This window comes from Lepidochelys kempii, chromosome 8 (assembly GCF_965140285.1).
Source record: "Lepidochelys kempii isolate rLepKem1 chromosome 8, rLepKem1.hap1, whole genome shotgun sequence".
NCBI classification, from domain to species: Eukaryota; Metazoa; Chordata; order Testudines; family Cheloniidae; genus Lepidochelys; species Lepidochelys kempii.
In genome coordinates this window covers 60,665,476-60,693,364 of record NC_136387.1, presented here as the reverse complement: position 1 = coordinate 60,693,364, position 27,889 = coordinate 60,665,476, and the positions used below count along the sequence as shown (strand labels likewise).

Sequence of the window (27,889 nt, the reverse complement as noted above, 5' to 3'; positions counted from 1 at the left end):
CAAATGTTAATTATGAATATGCATTAGACATTGCTTTTCCTCTTCTGTTAATATAGGTTTTTTTTAATTTCATCAATAGACTTATTAGATTGTAAATGAGTTTCTGTCCTTTCTTATAAATCATTGCTCCTAAGATAAGTAAGCAGTGTTTTTGTTCTGTGAACCTGAAGCCCATCAATATGAGAGATTTTACATAATGCAGATCTGAATGGCCCTTCAAGCTGAAGAAAACTTTGCTGAAAGCCTCAGTGGGGTTGGCAATCCATGACCTACTAACCTTTGGACTTGCAATTAACAGTCACTGTGTTAATGATGTCTTACACAGATAATATAATTTTAAACAATGCATTAAATAATTGCTTTGAATCTTATGAACGTATTTGATTGCAATTAATATTTTAAAGACATTTATAAAAGCAAATGTTGGAGATGATCAATTTTTACACCTTATATTGTATATTCTGATATTACCACAGTATTATTGTTATCCTTTTACAAGGCCAGATCCTCGGTGGACATAAATCAGTGTAGCTACATTGAAGTCAATGGAGTGATGTAAATTTACACTTTCTGACAATCTGGGCTGTATTTGTAGGTTACGTTCTGTTTGTATTTAGCATACAGCATAGTTGTGTGCCAAATCTTGAAGACCTTACTCTGTCTTTAAACAGGCAAAACTCTCACTAATTCAATTTTCAGTTACACCCATGTAAATCTGGAGTAACTCCACCGAAGTAATCGGAGTCCTTTGAGTTGCCTCCAGATTTGCAGTGGTGTAAAAGAACAGAATTTGGATCAGATGGAGTTTTGCCTGAGTACATCAGGATTTGTCCCTGTAAGTACATCCATGTTCAGTAATTCAGTAGTAATATTACTACTTTCTTTGAAAAAGGTTTTGGCCCATATCCTTGGCTGAGGCCAAAGTACAACTCAGGAATGTATGCAAATGTGGTTATAAGCCAGCAGTGCCCTTCTCCAATCTTGGGCTGGCTCTGCACCAGGCACGTGCTTCAGCATAAGTCAAAGTATATTGCCCTAAATTACACCAACTGTTATTAGCCCCAACGAGCCATTATAGTAATTGGGGATTGCTGCTGTAGAGGGGAACCCTGAACAACTCCATTCTCCTAACCACATTCCCAACGCTGGGCTCAATAGTGGTGAGATTCGTGTAGGAGCTGTTGTCATAGCTCCATGCCACCAGAAGTTTCTCCTTATATTAGGCTGATCCTTCTGGACAAGCTGTGGTGCTGGCTTTAAGGTCATTTTTATTCATGTGCTGTTACACAAAGAAGCCTGAATGCATGGGGAAATTCTGAAAAGTTTCTTTAGTTTTGTAGTACAACTCTTCTTGTACTTGCCTGAGTAATGTTAGTGCATGAATGCAATTAGCTAATATTAACAATTCTAAGTTAAGGGTTATGGATATTAATAAGTACAATTCTATTCTGTTAGGATTTTCACCACCTTTTTAGAGCTCTTATTTTATTTTATATGGTGAAAAACTAGGTAGTGAGGAACATCAATAAGCATCATGGAGGCACCAGGGTACTAACTTTTTCCAGCCTGGATCCTTACATGATCATCTTCTCTAGATTGCATATTTTTGAATTCATATGATTTATCAGAATCGTCTTTTTCATGCTAAGTGCTGCTATGCTATATTGAACTTGAATATTGATACATTTGTTTTCATTAAACCACAAAAGTGGGGGGAAACAAAATAAAGCAAAACAACCCTCTCAATTTGGGAATATATTTTTCTAGTTAAAAGTATATAAGATCTAGTAGTACTGCATGAATACATGAAACTCAAATATTGTATAACTGCATTTATTGCTTTTTCCATCTAATATGACTAGATCATCTAACTGTTCTGCAACAGTGTGAACAACATTAGGTTTTAATCATGTTAAGACCTTCAAACCTTCATAGCACTTTACGTAGCAACTTTTTATTATAACACTAACAGATGCTTAGGGACATTTCCAAGATAAAGATATAAGAACATAATACTATTTAGAAAGAGTAGTGGCAATATGACCATCTAAAACTCATTCCTTTTAATGTATTAGTTCTCCCAGGACAGCATCTAATTGCTTCTTGAATTACCTTTGCATTTTTTCTAGTAAACCATTAGGCATATTTGTTATACTCTGGAAGAAGGAGTGCTTTTCTAATGCATCTTCTGAAATTCTTTGTCTTTAACTTTCTTGTTCCCTAATTCTGTCACAAAATTCATTTAGATTAGAATATTGTTACTATGAATGTTATTGCTCTGTGCAGCTTAGTTAATTATCTGTAATATAATGTTTAAATAAGACAATTTCACTAAACTGGATGTTAGTGAATGGTCCTTTCCCCCTTCATCTTTTCCCATGTGTACTATTAGCCAGATTTCCATATCAATTACTCTGGTGTAAATTCAAAATAACTCCATTGACTTAGAGTCACTCCAGGTTTCCATTGTTGTAACTCACAAGAGAACTTGGCTATATGCAGTAAAATCATGCCCGCACCAAAGTCAATGACAAAACTTCTGTCAATGGGCAGGATTTCACCCTCAGAGTTTAACTCATGTCAGGTTTCAGAGTAACAGCCGTGTTAGTCTGTATTCGCAAAAAGAAAAGGAGTACTTGTGGCACCTTAGAGACGTCTCTAAGGTGCCACAAGTACTCCTTTTCTTTTAACTCATGTCAGTTTCTATAGTAGGATTAGTAGAGCATACCACAAGAGCCACCTAATTGTTTAAAGTTTTCGCACTATCACCGTAAAAGTTCACAAATCTTCAAAGTGAATCCAAGCAGAGTTCCTGGTGAGCCTGTCTGAGTTTTGAGAGGCACAAACTGTCCCCTTTCCCCGTCATACTGGGGATCTAAAAGTCTGGTGACTGGGCTGCAGTGAGTTTTGCTTTGAATGTTTGATTTCATTTAAACTTGAAATCCAAAACCAAAATTCAGTTGGCGCTAAACCTACAGACCAAATGAAAAAAAAAAAAGGTTACTGAACCTTCTGTGAACCAAAACCAGTGAGTTTCACTCAGCACTGCTTTGAATTAAGAGACATACCCAAGTGTTAAGGAGTGCTGTGATTTTTCTGCTATTGATAATTTTTTCCTGTCATAAATGGAAGAGGAGACACGAAACAGTTGCAACAAGCCCCATAGAACCATAACGACTGTGTTTATGATGCAGTTGTTTTTGAATTTACTCTGCGGGGACCATGGAAATTGCTTCAGGCTTTGCAAACTTACCTGAAGCATAGTTAATGGAGCTATCATAAAATCTGCGTAGATATTAAAAACTTTAAAGATGAGTTTGACCTGAATTTTACCTGTTGTAACATAGAAGGTAGAATGTTTATTGCAGAAATCTTTGCAAAAGCCTGTTTAATTTTATAGGCTGAACCCTATACAGGCTTTTAGCTGTGTTCAGTACTGTAGCAGCTTAAGGTATTAAACTAGACAGTAGCCCATATCAGTTTGGGCCCAATCCCTGATCTTTTCATTCTCTTCTCCACCTCCTCTCCTTGCATTCTGCTGCTGCTACCATTTGAGCAGATTATTGCTAAATGGTGCGCATGTGATAGATGTAAGGCCCCTCTGATCCTCTTGTGTCCTCTCACTTCCCCCCCTTTCTCCCTCTTCTGTTTGAATCATTTCATTTCTCATCACATGGTTTGTAATGCACTCCAAAATGCAATCTTGATTCACACATTAAAATGGCATCACAGACACCATCTGAGACCTTGATGCACCTTAAATTCTTCTAAGGAGATCTCTCATCTGGTGCAATCATATTGTGATGATATGTTATACACACATATTGCACAGACAAACAAGGCTATTTAAGTAGGGCCAGATTATGCTACCCTTACTTAAACTGAGTAGTGCTATGTTTCATGAATAGTTCGATATGTTTCAGTGGTCCATAGAAAGATTAAAAATTTACTGTTTTTGCATTAGAACTACAATATCACTGATCTGTTGAGTCAATAGAGAACTATAAAGCTAGATTAGGCAGGTTAGTTCCGGCGCCTGAGATTGTATCACTATGAGCATTCTCATGCCCAACATAAGTAAACATAATTTATGTAATATACATAAACTAGGAATTCTCATCAGATTAGCAGTTAGGTGATAATTACTTTCAGTCATAATTTACATAAGTTAGTGGTTGGTAAATGGAGCTGGGTGAACTATTTATAGCAGATTTATGTAGAGATTTAGGAGTTTTGTGTGTTTGCGAACAACATGTAGTTAACTTAAATGAAGTTCCCATTGAACAATTTTATATGAGAAAATTTGTAAAAATCAAAGTCTTTTCATGAAGAATGCAATTTGTTTTGCTTTGAGTCACTTGATTATGTGTGATGGATGACTGATCATCCATCTTATATGGCATTGTTTTTTCTACCTGATTGGATGACTGAGTCTATTGTAAACTGAAAGAGGGAAATCAGAGATGTGATTGTACTTTTTAATTTCTCATTTATTTCAAAAGATGAACCTTAGAAAATATTGGCTGATAATGAGCAGAGATCGTATACTTTCTGAAGACCCACGGTTCCTATTGTGTGGTTGGTCACCTAAATCACATGGTACTGTTTCTACCGTATGAGTGGATGAACCATTTAACCCTAAGAGTGAGTAATAAATAGGAAATAATGAATGAACACCTTGGTCTGAATTTTCAAATGAATGATGATCACTTGTATTAAAATTCATGAAACTTTCAGGAGTCACAAAGACTTTCACAAATACCCAGTGGTTATTTGAATAGTCACAAATAATGCGAGTCAGCTAAATTTGACACTTTTAAAAACTGTGCAATCTGAGTCATGTATGCTCTTAATATCTGCATTTCTTATTAGCAATGTCAATTGTACCTTTAATTCCACACAAACAGAGATTGAGACTTCATGTCTTTCAGAATCTAATGACCACGGAGTTTTTTCAGGCCTTTTTATGGACTCTACTAAAATATCTGCAACACAAATTAGAAATAAGATTGGTTTCATAATAGCAGGAAATCATGCAAACATTAGTAGATTGATATATTGGATTAATATTGCCCACAGTATTTTGTTTTATGAAGCCTTAAAGATTTAATATTTCCATTTCACTTGTATATAATTTATTCATAGAGAATGGGTTCTTACAGAAGGAAAAGTATGTAACTCAAATAAATCATCATAATTAATATCATAATAAAAGCCTATGACTTAAAACAAAGTCTTTTGTAATCCTCCTAATGCTTTTGGGGTCATTTAATAATTGCTCCAAAATCCTGAATAAAAAATGTAAGAATAATAGTTTCCTTGTCATCAAAAGCTAAGTATTCGCCTCACATTAGAACAAAGATTTTCTGTAGTTATTTCTTCAGACACACCACGTAGGACTAGCCTGTGACAGCAGGCACAGCACTGCGCAGGAGGTATATGTAAACTGCATGATCCCAAGTGTAGTCTTGGAAGGCAATATGCTTTGGAGGCACACTCCTCTGAGGCATACTTCTTCCCCTATTTCCTCCTTGCTTGAAAGAATAGCAAACTTCTATGGGCCTGTAAGAGCAGCACGTTTCCTAGCCCCACTCCTACCCACCCACTTACCACCGTGGTAGGGTGGGGGATGGAGCTTTTTCTTCAATCTCCATCCTCCTTCCAACCCACTCTTCACCCACTTTCCCTAAGGAGGGAATAAGAAGTATAGGGAGTAACCCCCCCCCATTCCTACATATGTGGGCCCAAGCCTGTGTAGTGCCCATAAGGGCACAAGGGTGTAGGGGAAATTCTTACTCCATCTAACTTCCTGGAGCAGGTAGTAGTACAAGTCACAATCCAGCCCATAGTAGCTGAATGTTTTCCTAATCAAGCTGCCTCATATAGAACAGATTCAGAACATTGCAAAATGGAAGTCAATGATCAGGAAGCTTTCCATCAACTGCTTCCAGTGTGTTCCTCATGTGTAGGGTTGCCAACTTTCTACTCACACAAAACTGAACACCCTTGCCCCTTCCCCTACATTGCCCCTCCCCTGAGACCCCGCCCATGCCCTGCCCCTTCTGAGGCCCCGCCCTCTCTCACTCTATCTCCCCTCCCTCTGTTGCTCACTCTCCACACCCTCACTCACTTGATCATTTTCAGTGGGCTGGCTCAGAGGGCTGGGGTGCAGGAGGGGGCGAGGGCTCCGGCTGGGGGTGCAGGCTCCAGGGTGGGGCCAGAAATGAGGAGTTGAGAGAGCAGAAGGGAGCTCTAGGCTGAAGCAGTGGGTTGGATGCAAGAGTGGGGGAGGGCTCTGGGCTGGGATAGGGGGTTGGGGCCTGGGAGGAGGTCAGGGGTGCAGGCTCCGGGTGGGGCTTACCTCAGGCAGCTCCTGGAAGCAACAGTATGTTCCTTCTCTGGCTCCTACACAAAGGCGCGGCAAGGCAGCTCTGTGCATTGCCCTGTCCTCAGCCTGTTCCCGGCCACTGGGAGCTGAGGGGGCAGTGCTTGGGGCAGGGGCAGCATGCGGAGCCTCCTAGCTGCCACTACATGTAGGAGCTGGAGGGGGGACATGTTGGCTGCTTCCTGGGAGCCGCACGGTGCAGAGGCTAGCAGGGGGCCTGCCAGCCCTGCTGCACGGCGCCACCAATTGGACAGTCAACAGCCTGGTCAACAGTGCTGACCGGAGCCACCAGGATCCCTTTTCCGGTAGAAATCTGGATTCCTGGTCACCCCACGCATGTGTACAGTATAGTTCTTCTGGGGTTTGATTTAAATTGTGCCACAAAATAGGATAGGCCAGAAAGTAGGAAGCAGATAACAAGAGAAAGGCAAAAAATTAATTATGTACTGTAGGGGCCCAATCCTGGGAGTTAATGAAGGACTCAGTACCCAAAGGTGTACTCAGCAACTCACAGTACTGGCCTTCAGGTGAGGCCAACAGAATATTATAGGAACATATTATTCATAAGGACAGTTAGTAAATATAGATGCTTGAGGTATGCAACAGAATTTTAATGAATAGATGGCCCTTCTGTTCCATATTTATTTTCTATTGCACTTGTAAACAGTACAAAAACTAGGGATGCTTTCTACGGAAGATCAGTAATTATTACCTGAACTATTTATTAAAATTTGAATGACAAAGGATATCAAATAGGAATGGCATTTGTTCTCTAAAATTAAAATAACTCAGAGAAAAATATCTCCCTATTATCCTTATGATTAATCTTTGATGAATTTCAGCCTGTGCATATTGAGGCATGACTTTTATGAAAGCTAATTTGACCAGACTCTTAATTTTTCTAAGGTAAATAGTGATATGTTTTGAATATTATTTGTTGTCAATGGTTTTTCAAAATTAAGTGTTTTCTCCTAAAACTGTGGGTCTAATATCATTGGCTAGAACCAGTCATAATGGAGTCATGCAACATGAAAGATTCCCTACACAGCTCTGCTATGGCATCTCAGTCCTGAGTTTGTATTAGACCTTACCCCTCCAGTTCTGATCTATTTGTTAGGGACTTTGGATTTTCATGCTTGCACAGAGTCCCGTTGATACACATGGGCACCTATATCTGTGGATGCGATGTCATGGGTCTGACTGGAGGATATGGGGCCTTACTTAAATAGTTAGAGAAATTATTCAGATGCTTTGACTGCTTTGCAAAGTCATCTAATATCTGCAGCTCTTTTGTTTTTCATTTTAAGCTGTCAGGATCAATTGTTAATTTTCTCATTTACTAATTTTCACAGTTGTTGGTATTATTTAAACAAGTATTGTAAAATAGAGCAAAATATGGGCAATTAATAATTTACTTTGAATTTGTATGACTATATAAGCAGAATGTGTCACATGGTTGAATAGAAATTACAATGTGATATTCGACTGTGTCCTTTTGTGTCCTGTTTAAAATCTGATTAATTTTAAAATATATGTGGAACTTCAAAATAACTGAGTGAATAAAACAGTTAAGTACAATTTTATCTGCCAGCAGTCAATGGAGAATATTTAGGGGTAACTCCTGGTAATGCCGTTGGTACTCACACATGTAAATGTTCTTTGCATGGACAGAAAATACCATAAAATCTATAATAAAATGCATCTTTATCTTTTGTGATGACTCAAGAAATGGTCAGCCCAAACATGCTGCCCATAGCTGTGAAGTTTTGAGCAAGCAAATGGAGTAAAACAGAGGAGAAAAGTCCCTAAAGCAATAGAAAAAGTAAACATTCTCAAAATAGCAACCTTCCTGGCCTGAAACCTATCCCCTGACACTGCTGTTCAGCCCATGGAGTTCCATCTGCTCAACTACACGGGACTAATATTCGGTAGGATTTCAGGGGACATGCTGGTGTCTGGGAGAAGTGGAGTCAGAAGGAAGCTGCATAGGACAGCATGAACCATTCAGGCCCCAGTGCATTTTTATTTGAGTTAATTGTGCTTCTACCCATCTGCAGATTTGTGTGTGGAGCCATCCAGTGGAACCATGAAAGCAGGAAATCTCAGAACTCATATTCTTGGGCTCTCTGATACAAACATGATATTGCCTGAAGTCATGCCAGTACTTAGGTTATTCAAGTTTATTCAAACTAGAGGCATACGTGGAAGGAAATTTTAACACTGTTCTGTGAAATAGGAACATAAAACTTATAGCCTGATAGAATTCGCTTTTTCTTAATTGCACAACCTGACCTCTCTTACAGCAGTGGAAAATCATTAGATCTTAATTCAGCTCTGTTATGCTTGCACTCTACAGGACTAATGAAATCCTAATGCCCCAGGGCTGTGTTGCTGTGAGCTATATCAATAAAGGAATCTCACAATGGCTAGAGCAGGGCTAGATGATCTAACAAGACTTTCACATCTTTCACCTTTAGGGTTCTGTGATCTGTAATACTTTATATGGACGGAACAGGGCAGGCTTAACACACCTCATCTAAAGCCCACTGAAGTTAACGGAAAGGTTTCTATTTTAACTTTCAGGGGCTTTGGATCAAGTCAAGTGTTTGTCTTTGTGAATTTTTTGGAAGAACAATTACGTTATCCAAAACATTAATTATCATTTTTTATTAATGGTAGAGTGACTTGTTTTGACATCATAGGAAGTCTCTGTGGACTAAGCTTGTATTAAAACTGCCCGTACATATTACCTATGATGTGCGTAACCGAAGGTGAATCGGGAGCTAGTGATTTATTTAAAATGTTATAAAAAGTAACTACTGTAAGTTCAGAACTTACTTTTAAAAGTTAATTATCTCTGCTGTTTAACCCAAAAGAGTGCTTTCCATCTTGTTTTGTCACTGCTCTATGGATAAAATAACTTGCCTCACTTTCACTAACATTTTACTGATGACATCAGTGAGACATCTAGCAGAGTAAGACACTATTCAACACAATTAATGCTGGCTGAATTTTGACCCAATGATCCTAAAGTTTGTTTTCAGCTATGCAAAGAAACTTGTGAAAATTGAGTTTCACAAAGAAATCATTATTATTATTGTTTGACATTAGTGTTGGGTTAATGCTAAAAGGTCTCTGTCAGAATCGGGGCCAAGCCGTGCTGGGTGCTATAAAAAAAAAAAAAAGTGCATTAGGAAGATAAGGTCCTCACCCTGGACAGTTTACAAGCAAAACCCATTTAAGTCTCCCTTTTTTTTTTAGTACAGAGCTAATATACTACACTAATGTGTCTTGGAAGTACATGAATTCTATTAGCCATTGTCTGTTCAGTGGGTGAATAAAACTTTCAGGCATTTTGTCACATTCTTTTCATCACCCCATGGTGGCAAACACTGAGGACGAAATCCCTTTTGTTTTTTTTTCTAAATGAGAGATGCTTGTGGAGCTGCACACTTACTGATAAATATAAGAACATTATAGAACAGAGTAACAGTACCAATGTGCTGAACAACCACACATCCCTCTAAATTAAAAATCAGGAAAACAAATGGGAGGAGGTAAAAAGTAAACTCAGAATATGAGCACAAAGAGTGCTATAAAAGTAAACAACTTTTGAAAAAGAAAAGTTTTCTAGTGCTCTCAAAATGAGGAAGGATGTTAGTGCAGTTTCTGTATAATATATAATTTTGCTACTGCAGTTTTGTTCCTTTTCACTCTGAGAAAACAATTTTTTTCACCTCACATTGGAAATGCAAGATGAAGACCATTTATACTGATAGTTTCTGTGAACATAGCTTTGATAAATTTCTTATCAAACCAGAGATTTAGGGAGCCATATTCAATAACAAGTGCTTTGTTTGCTTGAGGTCATCAGCTCTAACAGAAAACAAGATCACTTAGATACTGTATACTATGTAATTAGTAAAAAATATTTTCTATGTTTTACAATAGTTTTGTTTTCAGTGTTAACCTCATTAAATCAGATGCATGCCACTTTTTAATATGTTATAATCTCATTCAGTATTTCTAATGCTGCCTCTCTGAATCTACTTCAGTGCTGGCTCATAATAGTCAAGAGCTTTTTACTCCCAGAGGTAAAGAACACATAAAGTTGCATTTTGAAGTCTGCATGTAGTACTAGGAGGCTATTTGTGTAAGAATGTGTCTCCCAGGTTTTACTGCTATATAGCAGTATGTTCTGCTGTCAGAAGCCTGCTACAGCCATTTAGCGAGATGTAATACTGACAATGGGCATAGGGAGATGGACATGTGAAACTCCTCTAGATGCAAATCCAGCATTAAGAAACCATTTGGATAAAGCTTGCTTCAGAAATTATATGAAGGTGATTCTAAAAGGGCCTATCCACAGTGTAAATACAACCATGACAGGGGAGCTGGTTTAAACACAGTTCTTCCCTGACCTGGTCACATTTCATTTTGGATTTTTTGCAGATGGGACTTCGGTCCATAATGTCCTGTTTTCACTACTGAATTTAACTCTTTGGAAACCACAGTCCCTAAATCAATTGTATCCTGTTCAGTGGCCTTGGTGATTTTCAGTGCAGGTTTCCACATCCCAAAACAGTCATGCAGAGGGAAAGAGAGGCAGTGTTCAATATAGGGAGAAGGAGAAAGAAAGGGAACTATGATTAGGCAGGCAGCCTGGAAGGGGGAGGGCGGGGAGAAATAGGCTCAAGGTCTTCAGGGCAAGGACTGTCTCTTTGTTATGTGTGCTTATCACAATGGAGCTCTGAGCCAGGACTGGGACCGCTCAATACAAATAATTTATAATAGTTATAAGAGGTGTCTTGGCACAATCCATTTGGAATTTTAGGGCTCCTGCTCTGACTGGCCTCAATCCAGCAAAGCATTTAAATACATGCTTAAGTTTAAGCACATGAGTATTCCCACTGAAGACAATTGGACTACTCCATTCTTAAAGTTAAGGGCATGTTCAAGAGCTTTGATGGATTGGGGCCTGAACAATGATTCAGCTCCATGTCCCATGTAGTTAGAGAATAGTGTCTTATCAAACCAGAGATTTAGGGAGCCATATTCAATAACAAGTGCTTTGTTTCTGTTCTAACAGAAAATAAGATCACTTAGATACTGTATACTATGTAATTAGTGAAAAACAATGTTTTCTATGTTTTACAATAGTTTTGTTTTCAGTGATAACCTCATTAAATCGGATGCATGCCACTTCTTAATATGTTATAATCTCATTCAGTATTTCTAATGCTGCCTCTCTACTTCTGTTAATCTGTGTATACTCAATCAAGTGTAACAATAAATATAATTATATGTGCAGAATTAAAATGAGTGTGGATTAATTATATTCATGTATTCCTGCCCACCACCATATGACAAGCAATTAACAACACATTACCATATATACAACAGGCTAAAAAGGAAAGAATAGGAAGTTCCAGATGCATTCCAAATATACCAGCATGACTTTGTTTATAGATTCACAGAAGACAGAGACGAAAGATGGTCCCACCTTGGTCATCTACCCCAATAATCCCTACTAAACAGGAAGGAGTCCATAATTTTTCTTGCCTTTCATTTGGAATCTGATATCAGGGAATTTAATGAATGTGTAGGGACAGATTCCAATACCCTTACTTGCAATGAATAGTCCCTTACTCCATGAATGCTCATTGACTTCAGTGGGACTGTGTGAGAAGTAATGTGTTACTCAGTATGTGTAAGGGCAGAAGAATCTTGCCTTCAAAGTGGAGCAGTGGATCCAGTCCAACAGACCTCCGTTCTGTCCTAGAGTTTGTACTTTGTTTGTTGCATAACGATGACCAAGTCTTTTAGGGTATGTCTGCACTGCAATTAAAAACCCAAGGCTGGCCTGTGCAAGCTGACTTGGGCTCATGGACCTCGGGCTCGTGGGGCTTTTAATTGCGGTGTAGACATTTGGGCTCCGGCTGGAATCTGGGCTCTAGGACCTTGAGCAGTGGGAGGGTCCTAGAGCTTGGGCTGCAGCCAGAGCCTCAACATCTACCATGCAATTAAACAGCCCCTTAATCCAAGCTCCATAAGCCCGAGTCATTTGGCACAGGCCAGCCACGGGTGTCTAATTGCAGTGTAGATGCCCTTAGGGCTAGATTGACTTCAAAGGGAGTAGTTGTAGTGCAAGATACAATTCACTGAAGAGTGTGATAACCTCGTTGTTTACTCTCTATGCCTCTGTGTGCACATTTGTAAAACTGGATAACAATATTTCACCATCTAAGTACAGTACTGTGTTAGCTATACATGGAATGAGCTAGATAATGGTAACTATTAAAACCCCAAGATTTACCAGCTCTTTCCACTTTGTAGCATCTGCAATACTCTGTCCGGAATACATGCATTTCTGATCTGTCCTAAAGACGTGCATTTTGGATACCATACTGTGGTAACTTTTAATGGTGACCATGATTGTGTGGGGAAAGGTTGTATAACACTTGTTTGGATTATATTTTTATATTTGTTTCCAGCCACTTCTATGTGTGTCATATTAAATTACACATCTCACCTTTATAGCCTCAGCTACTCATAATATGTAGTCTCTTACAAGGGTCTGGCATGACTGCCTATAGAGGTCCATGAATATTATATTAAAATTAAAGGGATGGCACATAGCTTTTATTTATTTATTTATTAAGAACAAAAATGTGAAGGTGTAAGTGTTTGTGTGCATGTGCATTTGTGGGAGCAAATCAAAGGATAGAAGGACAGGCAAGCGGAACAAAACTCTGTTCAAGATACTGCTATTTCTCCGCTCCAGAGAAATATCTTCTCTGCGAGAATTCTCCACATTCAAAAATGCAGGAACAACATTTGAAGAAAACTTAAAAAATGGTCTTTGGTTGTGGTTAATGAATCACACCATTTGGAATCATTATCATTTCCACAATTTATCTTCAGGTTTCTCTTATTTTCCATCAATCTTGGGATTTGCTTCTAAAACCATTAGAGAGGGAAAGGGTGGAGTAGGGGGAGGGGCTGGGATGTCTTCTTTGGCCTTCAACAGTGCTGCTCTAATAGCTTACAGAAAGTTCTGTAATTAATTATAGTTTCTGCAGCCACACACCTTGTCTGTACTGTCTAGAGAAGAAATTTCCAAGATCTCCCCATAACTCCTGCTGGAGCAGAGCTGAGGTAATGGAATCATCAAACTCTGGTTAAAATCATATGTTGTATCTAGATTATTATTGTATGTGAAAAATGAAAACTTCTGAGATGCATGCCACAGACTTACACTATTGCCTGCAATTTGGCAAACATGCAAGGCACAAAATATTTCTCAAGATGAAACATAACCCTGTTCTCCAGCCACCAAAGAAACCTATCATCTATTTTAAAGCCGGAAATAAATAAGCATTGCTTGAACAGATGATGTCATAAATATAAAGGGAAGGGTAAACCCCTTTGAAATCCCTCCTGGCCAGGGGAAAGCTCCTCTCACCTGTAAAGGGTTAAGAAGCTAAAGGTAACCTCGCTGGCACCTGTCCAAAATGACCAATGAGGAGACAAGATACTTTCAAAAGCTGGGAGGAGGGAGAGAAACAAAGGGTCTGTGTGTCTGTCTTATGCTGGTTTCTGCCGGGGATAGACCAGGAATGGAGTCTTAGAACTTTTAGTAAGTAATCTAGCGAGGTATGTGTTAGATTATGATTTCTTTAAATGGCTGAGACAAGAACTGTGCTGAATAGAATAACTATTTCTGTCTGTGTATCTTTTTTGTAACTTAAGGTTTTGCCTAGAGGGGTTCTCTATGTTTTTGAATCTAATTACCCTGTAAGATATCTACCATCCTGATTTTACAGGGGGGGATTTCTTTATTTCTATTTACTTCAATTTCTATTAAAAGTCTTCTTGTAAGAAAACTGAATACTTTTTCATTGTTCTCAGATCCAAGGGTTTGGGTCACCTATGCAAATTGGTGAGGCGCTTTATCCAACATTTCCCAGGAAAGGGGGGGTGCAAGTGTTGGGAGGATTGTTCATTGTTCTTAAGATCCAAGAGTCTGGGTCTGTAGTCACCTAGGCAAATTGGTGAGGCTTTTTACCAAACCTTGTCCAGGAAGTGGGGTGCAAGGTTTTGGGAAGTATTTTGGGGGGAAAGACACGTCCAAACAGCTCTTCCCCAGTAACCAGTATTAGTTTGGTGGTGGTAGCGGCCAATCCAAGGACAAAGGGTAGAATATTTTGTACCTTGGGGAAGTTTTGACCTAAGCTGGTAAAGATAAGCTTAGGAGGTTTTTTCATGCAGGTCCCCACATCTGTACCCTAGAGTTCAGAGTGGGGGAGGAACCTTGACAGATGAATATGAAAAAGACAAGAGTATAGTTTTGGGGGTTTTTTTTACTATATGTATTCAGTGGTGTAAAAGTGGAATCCCAACACGATATTCTCTCATCTTCACCCAAATCATGATTTACAAGTCTCACATTAAATAAATTCCTAAAGGCCCAAACCCACCTTTCCCATCCATGGCAGCATACATCCAAATGCTTTTGTAATTTTCATATGAAATATTTTGAAAACCAGAGGAGCCAGAATCTTTCAAATAGGAGCTGAGGCTCTTGTTAGGAGTTACTGCAACCCAGGAATTAGTTTAGAGCCAGCAATTCTCTGGGTTTGAATTAGAGGGAATAATAACCTACTGTTTCAGTGGTTTGGTTTGAAATTCAATTCAATGAGAATTTTCCTGAGTTCTGAGTGTTGCATTGGTGGTTCAAATTAAAGTTTCAATTTATCTGAACGACCAAAGTGTGGTGCGACCTGGTGATGTTTCTATCCTGCTCCAAATAAAGCCTACACATGCTGAATGTGATCAAACTCAATCCTTCCAGTGGGCTGGCTTTAATGGTAACCCAGATAATATTAACAGAATGTAATATTACAACTTCGTCCTAAAGTTTCCTCCCAAGCCAGGCTGCTCCTACGGTTTTCTGCAGGACCTCCGTGTCTCTCATAGTTCCTTCAAGTCCACCTTTTATAGTCTGTAGTTAACAAGTAGCACATGACAACATGAGTCAGCAGTTCTATGCAGGGTTCTATCTCCTGCCAACACACTGGATCAAAAAAAATACATCTCCACGCGGTGTCATAGATCTCGTCGCCTTAATACATTGAGGTTACAGATAAGTGTTTGAAATGGGCCAACTAGGGTAATTGCTGTCCAGAAGATGGAATTCAGTTCCACAACAACTTTCAAGGTTTTTGTTTTGCATTGGAATAAAAGCAAAACCTTTCAAACATTTTTGTAAATTGAGATTTTTGTCGAATGGTCAGGGTTCCGATTGAGTTTTTGATTTGGGTCTCTCTCACCCTTTCTTGTCAGAAGTGACTGGAGAACCCTGGACATTAAAACCTTCCCGACAAAACTTCATCCAAACTGATACATCTCTGTGAAACATTTGAGCTTCTTCAAATGATGTATTTATATGAAATTTCATTAATCCAAAATATTCTGACCATGTCTAGTAGTTATGCAGAACCTGAGCAGTTAGTGGCTGATCATTGCCAAAAACATCGTGTGGTTCTGATCCTGGTTCCATTTTCTCTGAACTATGTAAAGTGTTGAGTGGGCGTCAGAAGGGAAATTTGATGAAAGGTTCCATTTTTGTGCCATCTTTAATAAATATATATTAATACCTTTTAGCATTTGTAAATGATGCTATAAAAACAAATATTAGACATAGCAATGGAAAAAACATTCAGAACTTGACTTATTTGCATTAATTTCAAGAAAAGGGATTTTAAAGAGAGCAAGAAGAGTGATAAATGTGGTGTTTCACTGGCATGTTTGCAGCTGACATGCTACCAACTTCCCTTTTCAACACATTGTCTTGTTTCATATTACACTTGCACAGCTGGGCTTTTTGCACACTCTAGACCTTCCATTTTATACTGCCTACTCATTCAGACAAAATAAACCAAAGGTGTAAGTGATAAATCGATCACCTGGAATCTAGAAGGACAAGATTATATATGCATCTAGTTATCAATAATAAATATAAACTGATTTATTCTGATGTCTTTTGTTATATTGTACTTGTTGCTTGTTTTTTCATTAACTGTTTTTTTCATGCTCCATGTCTAATGGGACAGAGCATTGAGTTTAGCTTACTTTGTAATGTTCTGCTCATAAAAATCATCACCACTCACTAAAGTTCATGATGATCTCTCAGTGGTTGTGGCGATTTCTGTCAGCAATATTATAGACTCCCCATGCACAATTTAATCTAATTTCACAGTTATGTCACACTTCTCACCCAAGACTCGTATCCATTAGCTGAGGTATCTATCAACATAAATTCTAGGTAACAGAAATCAAACTTCTAGACGGCATGATTGCATCAGTTAGATAATGTCTGTATTTTGCATGTGGAGCACAAAACTACTATTAAAAAATCCCTGAAAAAAATTATAGTTATAAGCTTTCTTTGCAAATCACCATGTCAGCTGAACTGCCACTAGAATTGGGTGACCTTGCTTTTCAAATTGAAAAAGCTGAGGGAAAGTTTAATAATAGATTGGGAATTACATGCAAACATATTTTCCCAGTGTAAGGCTATTCTGCCATCCTTATTCATGCTGGGTAACAGTTTATTCCACTAGAATCAATGGCAGCAAGGCACTACTCATTCTGAGTAAGGGTGGCACAACAGAGCCCATAACATATTTCAATAATTTTGCATAAGGTTACTAAGCAATCAGAATTAAAAAGCACAACAAACTAATATCCCTTTTTTTCTGGTATAGTATGAATGATGGTGACTTCCGTTGGGTTCTGTGTGGGTTCATGGGTTTGTCCATATGTATCACATTGCAGAATCAGGAGACTTATATAAATATAAACAAGTTAACCTGTTCCTGCAAAGGGGATTATTTTTCATATACACGCTTGATATACTTTAAAAATAAACACCCAGAAAATTATATTTAGCTCCTTTCATTTCATATCTGCATTTTTTTAAATGTTTTTCATGGAAAACTCATTTTCTGCCACAGAATAGCCTTTTGAGAGCTATGGGAACAATGGAGAGTGGATACCTTCTAATCAGATTATGAATTAAAGGAAGCTTCCATCTATACAAGCAAGAGAACCTAAGGGCATCATCACTTTATAATATATCTACAGGTAGCCTAGCAGCTGTAAAACCAACCAGCCAAGCTGTGCTATAAGCATGCTAAGAAGAGAAGGAAAAGACACTAATGTTACTACATCTAGTTTTACATCTGTCAGGCATACCCTTGTGCAACACCACAAATGCTGGAACAGATCTTAGCGCACAGAGAGGAGCAAGTATGAAGAAAATAAGATGGAATTTGATTAGTAACTTAACTTCTCTACTGTCGTGGCAAGGCACTCATGCTGTAGCGTGTATAGGAATTGCCTTGGTTTTCAAAAAGTTGGCAGCATTGATCTGTTTATCTGCTAAGTGCTATACCACATATCTTAGGCAGATATGCTTGTCCAGGGAATCTGTATAGCCACACTATCTATTTTAATATGCCTTGACATTCCATAACATTTACAATAGTAAACTGCTTACATAGCACATTTACATTTTGGAAGCAGTAAATTTTAAGTAATTTGTCTTGGCATACCATGTAAATATTGTTGTTTTCACCCTAGGGCCTAGATAAGTGTAATTATTATTATTAAAAAGCATATACTATAGGCAGGGTTTGCCAGTGTGTAGTTTTATGAAAATAATACATGTGTTTATGCAGCCAAGAGTGGATATGAAACGACCATTCTTTTTTACAATTTAACTAGGCCTTCCGTAACCAAGGTATTTTTATCCGTGAGAACAGGTTCCCAAAATAGCAACTTTTACATTTGAAACATATGACCATACATATTTTTACTCGTTTTAATATAAATAGTTTTTGTGCAAAATTGTGAAATTCCTTTTTTAAAAGCTGATTTATTCTTGAAAATAGCACCACTTTTAATATAACTTTATTTCATATCTACAGTCATAGAAAAAATAGTATAGAATGCAATAGCCCCAAGTCACCTCAGATGTCATTAGACAAGGAGGCAAATTTTACTTTCCTTGGTGTCCTACAAGAATATGAAACCTAAAAGGTAGACAAAGTTAAACAAATGCTAATTAGATTTTTGGCTATTTGCCAGTTGTTTAGGGCCATCCTGTGCCATCATTTCTGATGTTTAGAATATGTTGATCCACAAATAGTCCTACTGAAATCAATGGGACTGCTGTCAGAGTGAAGTACCATTCAACCTGAGCAAGGGCAGCAGAAGCAGGACCATAGCAGAGTGCCAAAGAATACCAAGACTTCAGTCACCAATGTTTGTCTGCAAAAATTGCCTTTCCTCTGAACAACAGAAATAAGATGAGGCTGAACTCCAACATTATCATTTCTTGTGAAACAAGCTAAAATGGAAGTTAATAGTCCCTTTTGCTTCACTAGCAATGAGGGGTTTTTTTTCTTTTTTGCACATCTTCTAAATATTAGTCTTTCTTTCAAAGAATAAGTGCAACAAAAGACTTTAAGAAGGTTACAGGGGAGCTAAAAAGTACAAAAGGAAGAGTAATCTAAGAAAAATAAGTTGGGTGGGTGAAATGCTTTTGGAGAAGAAAAGAACTTCCTGAATCTTCTACTGAGGTTCAAACTAAACTGAAAATTACCGTTTTCATTTTGCAATGCTGGGTTCAGCTCAGGGCTGAAAGCAGAATTACTGAATTGTAGCAAGAAAGTATGTGTTCATAGGTTTCAGAGGGGTAACTGTGTTAGTATCAGCAAAAACAACTAGGAATCCCTGTGGCACCTTAGAGACTAACAAATTTATTTGGGCATAAGGTTTTGTGGGCTATAACCCACTTCATCAGATGCATGGAATGAAAAGTATATTTATACCTGCCTACTGTACAGCACATGAAAAGATGGGAGTTGCCTTACCAAGTGGGAGGTGAGTGCTAACGAGGCCAATTCAATGGGCAGATGTGGCCCATTCCCAACAGTTGACAAGAAGGGGTGAATGTCGTCAGAGTGAATTTTTTCAACTGTTGGGAATGGGCCACATAAGCCCATTGAATTGGCCTCGTTAGCACTCACCTCCCACTTGGTAAGGCAACTCCCATCTTTTCATGTGCTGTACAGTAGACAGATATAAATATACTTTTTACTCCATACATTTCATGAAGTGGGTTCTAGCCCACGAAAGCTTATGCCCAAATAAATGAGTTAGTCTTTAAGATGCCACAAGGACTCCCCATTTTTTTTAATGGCTCAGCTGAAAGCAGAATGTACTGGACTTCTCATTAAATTCTGTTCTTATGGGGTCCACAGCCTAATTTTGCAAAGCTATGAGGTTTTCGTAGTTCAGCTCTTTGATGCTTCCCCAAATCAAGCCTCCAGTCCCTTTCAGGATTGGCTATCACTGCTGCTGCATAGTACTGGGCTATTTCATTTCACATGGTTTTGTGTAAACTTTTCATCTATTGTTTCAGTTCAAGAGGCTGCGTTGCCATCCCTGGAGTTCTTCTTGATCTCTGAGACCTGAATGAACCCTACATCTCAAACTAAAATGCAGCCAAAGCCTCCAGCATCAGGTTTATTCAGAACTATGCAAACTTATGTTTCTCATAGTTTCCACCTAACACCACAAATGAGCAAAGGGTTGTTGAAAAGTTTGTGAACCTTAGTGCACTTATTGGCAAGCATAATTCCTCTAGTTAGCATATCACTTTCACAAGAAAAGTCTGCAAGATACCATGCTGTTTCCTTTAAAGGGAAGGGTAAACACTTTTAAATCCCTCCTAGCCAGAGGAAAAACCCTTTTACCTGTAAAGGGTTAAGAAGCTAAGATAACCTTGCTGGCACCTGACCAAAATGACCAATGAGGAGACAAGATACTTTCAAAGCTGGAGCGGGGGATACAAAGGGTCTTCTCTGTCTGTGTGATGCTTTTGCCGGGACCAGAGCAGGAATGCAGGTCAGAACTCCTGTCAAGAGTTTGTAAGCAATCTAGTTAGATTCTGTTTTGTTTAAATAGCTGATAACATAAGTTGTGCTGAACGGAATGTATATTCCTGTTTTTGTGTCTTTTTGTAACTTAAGGTTTTGCCTAGAGGGATTCTCTATGTTTTGAAACTGACTACTCTGTAAGGTATTTCCCTTCCTGATTTTACAGAGGTTTTTCTTTTACTTTTTCTTTCATTAAAATTCTTCTTTTAAGAACCTGATTGCTTTTTTCATTGTTCTTAAGACCCAAGGGTTTGGGTCTGTGTTCACCTATGCAAATTGGTGAGGATTTTTATCAAGCCTTCCCCAGGAAAGGGGGTGTAGGGCTTGGGGGGATATTTTTGGGGGGAGACGTTTCCAAGTGGGCACTTCCCCTGTTATTTTTGTTAGACACTTTGGTGGGGGCAGTGTTTAACCTAAGCTGGTAAGAATAAGCTTAGGGGGTCTTTCATGCAGGTCCCCACATCTGTACCCTGGAGTTCAGAGTGAGGAAGGAACCTTGACAAAAGGCTTTTTCTGCATCTGAATAACCGTTTTTAAACTTTTTAATTGCTTAAATATTTTCATCTTTCGTTTAAAATGGGTGTGATGGCAGTTCAATACCTTGTGCTCTCTGCATGATTGTCCTGCACTTTTTTTCCAAAAATCCATGCAGAGTCAGAAAGGGGAACCTTGTTTGCATTGTCTTCTGTTTGCAATATTGTTCCTCAAAATTAAGAAAGAAACATTTGGAAGAGGATGTTCCCAGGCCCCAAGCCTTCATCTGAAACTTTGTATCTTTGGCTCCTGCTGTAAACTGATCTTGCAAGTGCTTGTATAACAAGTGGAAAGGTTTACGGATATTAAGATTCGTTTAGTCCACTGTACAGATAGGGCCAAATATGAAGTTTGGATTCAGAATTGAACTTGTAGATAGATTAGTGGTGGTCAGAACCAGGGGTTTGACCCTGCAAAAATGAATTGAAATTGCAATCAAAATATGAAATTGTAATTTTGTTTTTCACTCATGTAAAATCTCTGTAAGCCAAAGTGTACCATATGCTAATTTAAGAGTGAAAGATGATGTCATGAAACATATGGGAAATGTATTCTTTTAGACAAGAAAAAACATGATTTTCCTTTGTACTGTATAAATCATGAGATCTTGTGGAGAAGTAGCTTAAATATTGCATTTATCCACAGTTTAAGGCACGCACATTAATATTTAACATACAACGGTATGACTTTTGAATATCAGCAGACAGTGATTCCTGGATGGTAAAATTTGAAAATAGTATTTAGGTTCAGTTTTTGCATATGTGCCTTTATTTTGCTTTTCCTTTTCCAGAGTTGTTTGCATCTCTGTAGAGAATTTCCAAGTTCTTAGTTTCTTATATGTTCCTCTGCTCCTTTTGCAGAGTCTGTACTTGAGTTCCACATGAACTCTTAACAAAGATTTTGAGGGTTTATCCCTCAGGATCCATGTGTAAAGGGTCCCCTCTGTACTTTGGAGTTTTTCCTTCCTGTAAGAATTGCTGTTTCTTCAGCCCTCTAAAGAAACTGTGTGGGTTCCGGGCTTAAGCTGTGAAAAAGGAAAGGGGCAGGAACAATTTGGAATCATCTCCATGGTCACACAGCCTATTCCCTGGCAAACAGTGATAAATTCACCTAATAATAATAATATAATAGGCTGCATTAGGTGTGGTGAGGAGGGAGTCCAAGTTGTGATAGCATCTTTACCTGGTAGAGCAGAGAGCAGAAGAGCAACCCTTGTTCATATGGCCTCATTGAAACCACACAACTGGGAGACAAGTGGCCTAAACTTCAATGACACAGGTCTTCAATGCAGCTGGTCCTGTGTTCCTAGCAGAAGCTTCAAGTTAAGTGTGAATCTCAGGCGAGCCTTTGGATTTGGGGGAACTAAACCCCAGTGCCTTTTCAGCAAGAGAAGAGGAGGGACAAATTTTATTCCTACGGATGGAACAACTGTTGGAAAATTGCATGAAAGGAACTCTGTGGAGTTTTCCTCACCCCAGGTGCCCCTTGCTGTGGGGGTTCCACTCCCTTAGGAAGGGACAGTCTCTTCCTTTTGTCTCTTGTTTTTATGCAGCTATCCTTAGAGAATTCACTTTTTAAGATAATTTTTTCTTAACTGTTTGTAACAGGCTGAACTTTGATGCAACTGCTCCACACACCCTATCCCCTTGGATTCTTTTCTTCTGTCCGTTTTATGCTGATACATGGCTTTTCTCTTTAATATTATAACTAGCCCTTGTTCTTCCTGTAGTGTGAAATTCCTCTTGTATCAGCTAGTTCCTCCTCTTGATTATTTGATTTAACAATGGTTGCTACTGGTGATTAGAGCAGCATGAACAATTGGTAAAATAATTTACCAACATCTCAGCAAATTAGACATCAATATTTGGTTCACTGTGTTAATGACCCTTTTTGTATTCACTTCTTACGAACACATGGGTGAAGAAGTTTTGCTTATATGGATATTCGCTGGAAACAAATTTCAGGCCAGTAGCCAAAATTGGTTTGATGATAAAACAAAATTCAATTTGGAAGGAAATGAAACTAACAGACTTTCTGCTTTTTCAATGTACTGCTTCTTTGCAGCAGAGCAATATGGTCTGCTACTAGCCAATGTGCCAAGGTATAATGACAAGCCTATACTGGGGGAGGGGATAGCTTAGTGGTTTGAGCATTGGCCTGCTAAACCCAGGGTTGTGAGTTCAATCCTTGAGGGGGCCATTTAGGGATCTGGAACAAAAAAATGTTGATTGTGCCTGCTTTGAGCAGGGGGTTGGACTAGATGATCTCCTGAGGTCCCTTCCAACTCTGATATTCTATGATACTGTTGGTATCCATATAAATACAGTCCCTTGGAGCCTAAACAGGTTTTTAGGATAGATCCCTCTTTCTGTTCTACCTTTCTTATGTGCTGATGACCAGCTAAGGCAGTTACAAAACAGAAGGACAGACCTGTTGATCTATACCCTGGGCCCCTGTCCTGGGGTTTTTCACATATGAACTATGCATATGATATAATTACATTTTGTCAGTGACCATAGAGGTGGATGACAGAGAACTGGAAAGTGATTTGTTTAAAAAAGTTCTTGGCACAGTATATTGTATATTAATCATTATTGCTCATGGGCTATGCTTACCAACAAAGAGCACCATAGGCACTGCTTTACTCCCCAAACTCCTGACAGACAGGCAGGGACCTAGCCACAGCGTTTCCAACTAGCACTGTAAATATACCCGCATAATGCAATTGCTAATTTGTGGGAACATTGATAGGAAATTGGAGATTGGTAAATTCAAGGCATGCACTTGATTTTACTACAAAATTTCATATAACTATCTCAACATCACCACCACAGTCACTGTATTCCTGAAACCCAAGGGCCAAATGGCCAGAATCTTAGTACTTACACAGTTAAATGACAATAGTATGTGACTGCATCATTCACCACTGACACAGCGCACCAAGAGCTCTGGCATGGGCCTGAGTGATGGTGGTGGTAATTAATTAAACCAGGCAAGCATTAGTCCATACCCTTTACAGCCAAGATGATGCAGTTTACACAGTTCACTAGGGTGCTTAAAGGGAGTTGTGTCTCTCTGAGGCATAGTGGCTCAACATTGTACCTAATCAGTGTCGGATCTACATGCTTCATTTACAATAACAATTTTTCCTCTTCTTTCAGGTTGAAAAACTTCAATTTGAAATAACTGTTGCTTCTCCAGCTAAGAGTTTTTATAATTATAAAAAGAAAAGGAGTACTTGTGGCACCTTAGAAACTAACAAATTTATTGGAGCATAAGGTTTCGTGAGCTACAGCTCACTTCATCAGAATGCATCCGATGAAGTGAACTGTAGCTCACGAAATCTTATGCTCAAATAAATTGGTTAGTCTCTAAGGTGCCACAGTCCTCCTTTTCTTTTTGCAAATACAGACTAACGCGGCTGCTACTCTGAAACCTATAATTATAAAGGTGTTGTAATATCATCCTATTTGGTTTTTAAGGGATTAGGGCACATCTACACTGGCGACGTTGCAGCGCTGCTCAGCGAGTGCAGAGGAAAACCGCTGTTGGGTGTTCACACTGTCAGCTGCCTGCACAATAGTGTGTTCACACTTGAGGCACCTGCAGCGGTATTCCGAGCGGTGCACTCTGGGCAGCTATCCCACAGAGCACCTCTTTCTCTTTTGCCGCTAAGGCTTGCCGTGGAGGGGGTCGCGGGATATCCTGGGTCCAGTCCCAGTGCCCCCTCATGCATTGCTTCACATCCCAGCAATCCCTGTGCTTCCGCCCACATTTGTCACCATCTTTCAACAGTTTGTGTACTGCACGCCCTTCCTCTTTCAGGGTGAAGGAATGGATCCCGAACTGCTGACCAGTATGCTGCTCGCTCTGACCAACACGTCACAAGTAGCAGTGGAGTTATTCCTTAAACTACAAAGGCAAGAGGAGTGCAACAGTGATCTCGCCATGCATAGTAGCTATGACACAAGATTGCTTGTGGCATTCATGGAGGTGCTGACCACAGTGGAACACCGCTTTTGGGCTCGGAAAACAAGCACTGAGTGGTGGGATCATATTGTGATGCACGTCTGAGATAATGAGCAGTGGCTGCAGAACTTTTGCATGAGGAAAGCTACATTCATGAGACTGTGTGACGAGCTCGTCCCAGCCCTGCTGTGCAAGGACACAAGAATGAGAGCAGCCCTGTTGCTGGAAAAGCGTGTGGTGATTGCACTGTGGAAGCTGGCTACTCTAGAGTGCTACCGATCGGTCGCTAATCAGTTGGAGTGGGAAAGTTGACTGTTGGAGTCCCGTTGATGGAAGTGTGCAGGGCCATTAATTGCATCCTACTCCAAAAGACTGTGACTCTGGGCAATGTTCATGACATTGTGGATGGCTTTGCACAAATGGGCTTCCCTAACTACGGAGGGGCGATAGATGGCACGCACATTCCAATTCTGGCACCAGACCACTTAGCCACCGAGTACATTAATTGCAAGGGGTATTTCTCAATGGTTCTCTAGGTGCTTGTGGATCACCGTGGGCATTTCATGGACATTAACGTAGGCTGGTCCAGAAAGGTGCATGATGCACTTTCTTCCCGGACCAGAAGATCACTGTAGGGGAAGTCGAAATGCCCATTGTGATCCTGGGAGACCCCACCTACCTCTTAAGGCTGTGGTTTATGAAGCCATACATTGGGTAACTTGACAGCAGCAAGGAGCGGTTCAACAACAGGCTGAGCAAGTGCAAAATGACCGTTGAGCGTGCATTTGGCCATTTAAAAGCCCGCTGGTGATGCCTGTATAGAAAGCTGGACAAGGCCGATGATGATATTCTGATGCTTATAGCTGCGTGCTGCACGTTCCATAATATTTGTGAAGGGAAGGATGAAAGCTTCACTCAGGGCTGAACTGCAGAGGCTCAGTGCCTGGAGGCTGAGTTTGAACAGCCAGAGACCAGGGCTATTAGAGGGGCACAGCGCGGAGGCCATAAGAATCAGGGATGCCTTGAGGCAGCAATTTGAAGCCGAAAGCCACTATATTTGCTGCTATGCTCAGGATTGCAGTGCTTGTAATGCTAGGAGGTGACTGGTGCACATGATGCAATAAGATGATTTAATATAATTGCATGTTGCTTTGCAGGGCTTTGTTTGCTTTCAATTAATAGAATCAAGATTGCTTCTAAACCAACACAATTCTTTTATTAAAAGACAACAACCGGAGGAAAGAGTCAAATGACAAAAATACATCAGCAGGGAGGGGGATGAGGGAAGAGAAGGTCTCCAGAGGAGGAGTGGTCCTGGGACAGCTACAGATTTATGTATGTCCAGGGATCATACCCAACCTTCTCCTTTGGAGTCCAATGCAGTGAGTGCTGTACTTCAGCAAGGCCAAACTGCAGAGGGACGGGTGTTGAGTGCAGTGGGTAGTGGGACAGTGCTGGACAGTGAGGAGGGAGGAGTGGAATGCTGTGGGTAGAAAGTGGAGCCAGGAGGTTGATAACAGTCTGTTGGAGGTGGGCAGAGGGTGTGGGGGGAGGCATGGGGAAAGAGTTTTGTGACAGGGGCTGCAGGGGAGGGCTGGCGCAGGGCTGCTCAGTTTGAAGAGCTAGTGTCACCTAGAGCGTGTCCACTTGGAGCTCCATCATGTTTAAGAGTTGCTCCACGGCTTCATTCTGGCGCGCTGCGTTCTCCTTTTGGTCCCTCTTCCTGCTGTCCCACCACTCCTTCAATTCCTGTTTCTCAGTGGTGGAGTGCATCATAACCTCATGGAGAAAATCCTCCTTAGTTCTTCTTGGCCATTTTCTAATTCTGCATGGCTGTTCCGCCGCCAATAAGGGAGGCTGGCCTCCCAAGGTCATCTCTGTGAAGTTTAAATGCAATGTTTTACAGAAGCAGTATGGTTTGCAACACAGACAACACTGATTCAGTGCTTTAAAACACTCATACACCTATCACTAATTGCTGACCCCAGGCAAGCACACATGAGCCACAAGACCCCCAAAATGGTGAGTAGTGGGAGGGGCAGGGTGAATCACTCTTCCCAGACCCTGCTATACACTGGGCACATGGCTCTTAGGGAGAGCCAGCACTGTAGGGGGGCTTGATAATCATTTCTGACCCCACACTTTCCAAGGACGTGATCATTATGGAAGACATCTTGCTGCTGAGGGTGAGCAGAGAATCAAGGGAGGGTCTTCTCCAAGCCTGCGGCTTCCACCCTGGCCCCTATGCGGCTCACCTGTCTGCAACAATGGTCCCCGCCCCCGACCCCTCTGTGATGGCACAATGGCGTGGGAAAATTACCATTAATGGGACAAAAAACAAAGCAGTGGAACCTGTGGCAGTGGATTGCCCAGTATCTCCATGAGAGTTTTCTGGAAATCTCTGAGGGAGATTCCCGTGAAGTGAGGGAGTCTATCAACAGCCTGTTCCACTGCTCAGAATAGGCATGTGGTGGGAGACCAGCCTGTTTTCTGCAACCCTCCTGCCCCCAACAAATCGCTTCAGCAATTCACAAAATCAGATCCACTTACCAGGGGCCTCCTCTCCTGTTTGCGCTTTGCCAAGATCCGACTGCTTTGACTGGCTAGGGTCCTCCGGGGTAGAAAAGAGCTCCTGACTGCATGCATCTCTGGCCTCCAAGCAATCCTCTGCCTCTGGGTCCCCCTGCCCCTCTTCGTCCAAGATTTCCTCCTCCTGGCTCAGTCCACTCTCGCCTGGCACGTGAGCCAACGAAGTATCCACAGGGGCCTTCACAGTGGAAGTGCGGTCACCACCGAGTATCATGCCCAGCTCTTTGTAGAACTAGCAGCTTGTGGGCACAGCACCGGAGCTGCAGTTTGCCTCCCGCGCCTTGTGGTAGGTGTTCTGCAGCTCCTTCACTTTTACCCTACACTGCAATGTGTCCCGGTCATGGCCCCTTTCTATCATGCATTGTGAAATCTGTCGGTAGGCATCATAAATCCTACGGCTGGA

At 40.2% G+C, this 27,889-nt stretch overlaps 1 long non-coding RNA gene across 4 annotated transcripts in view; it reads left to right on the top strand.

The window, feature by feature from the left end:
- LOC140915982 (uncharacterized) overlaps nucleotides 1–27,889 on the top strand; it is a 179,741-nt gene that overhangs the window by 40,001 nt on the left and 111,851 nt on the right. For all 4 annotated transcript variants that reach the window (XR_012160339.1, XR_012160337.1, XR_012160338.1 and 1 more), the window contains one exon: nucleotides 4,503–4,644. This is a non-coding gene — a long non-coding RNA (uncharacterized LOC140915982). The remainder of the gene's footprint in view (nucleotides 1–4,502; nucleotides 4,645–27,889) is intronic.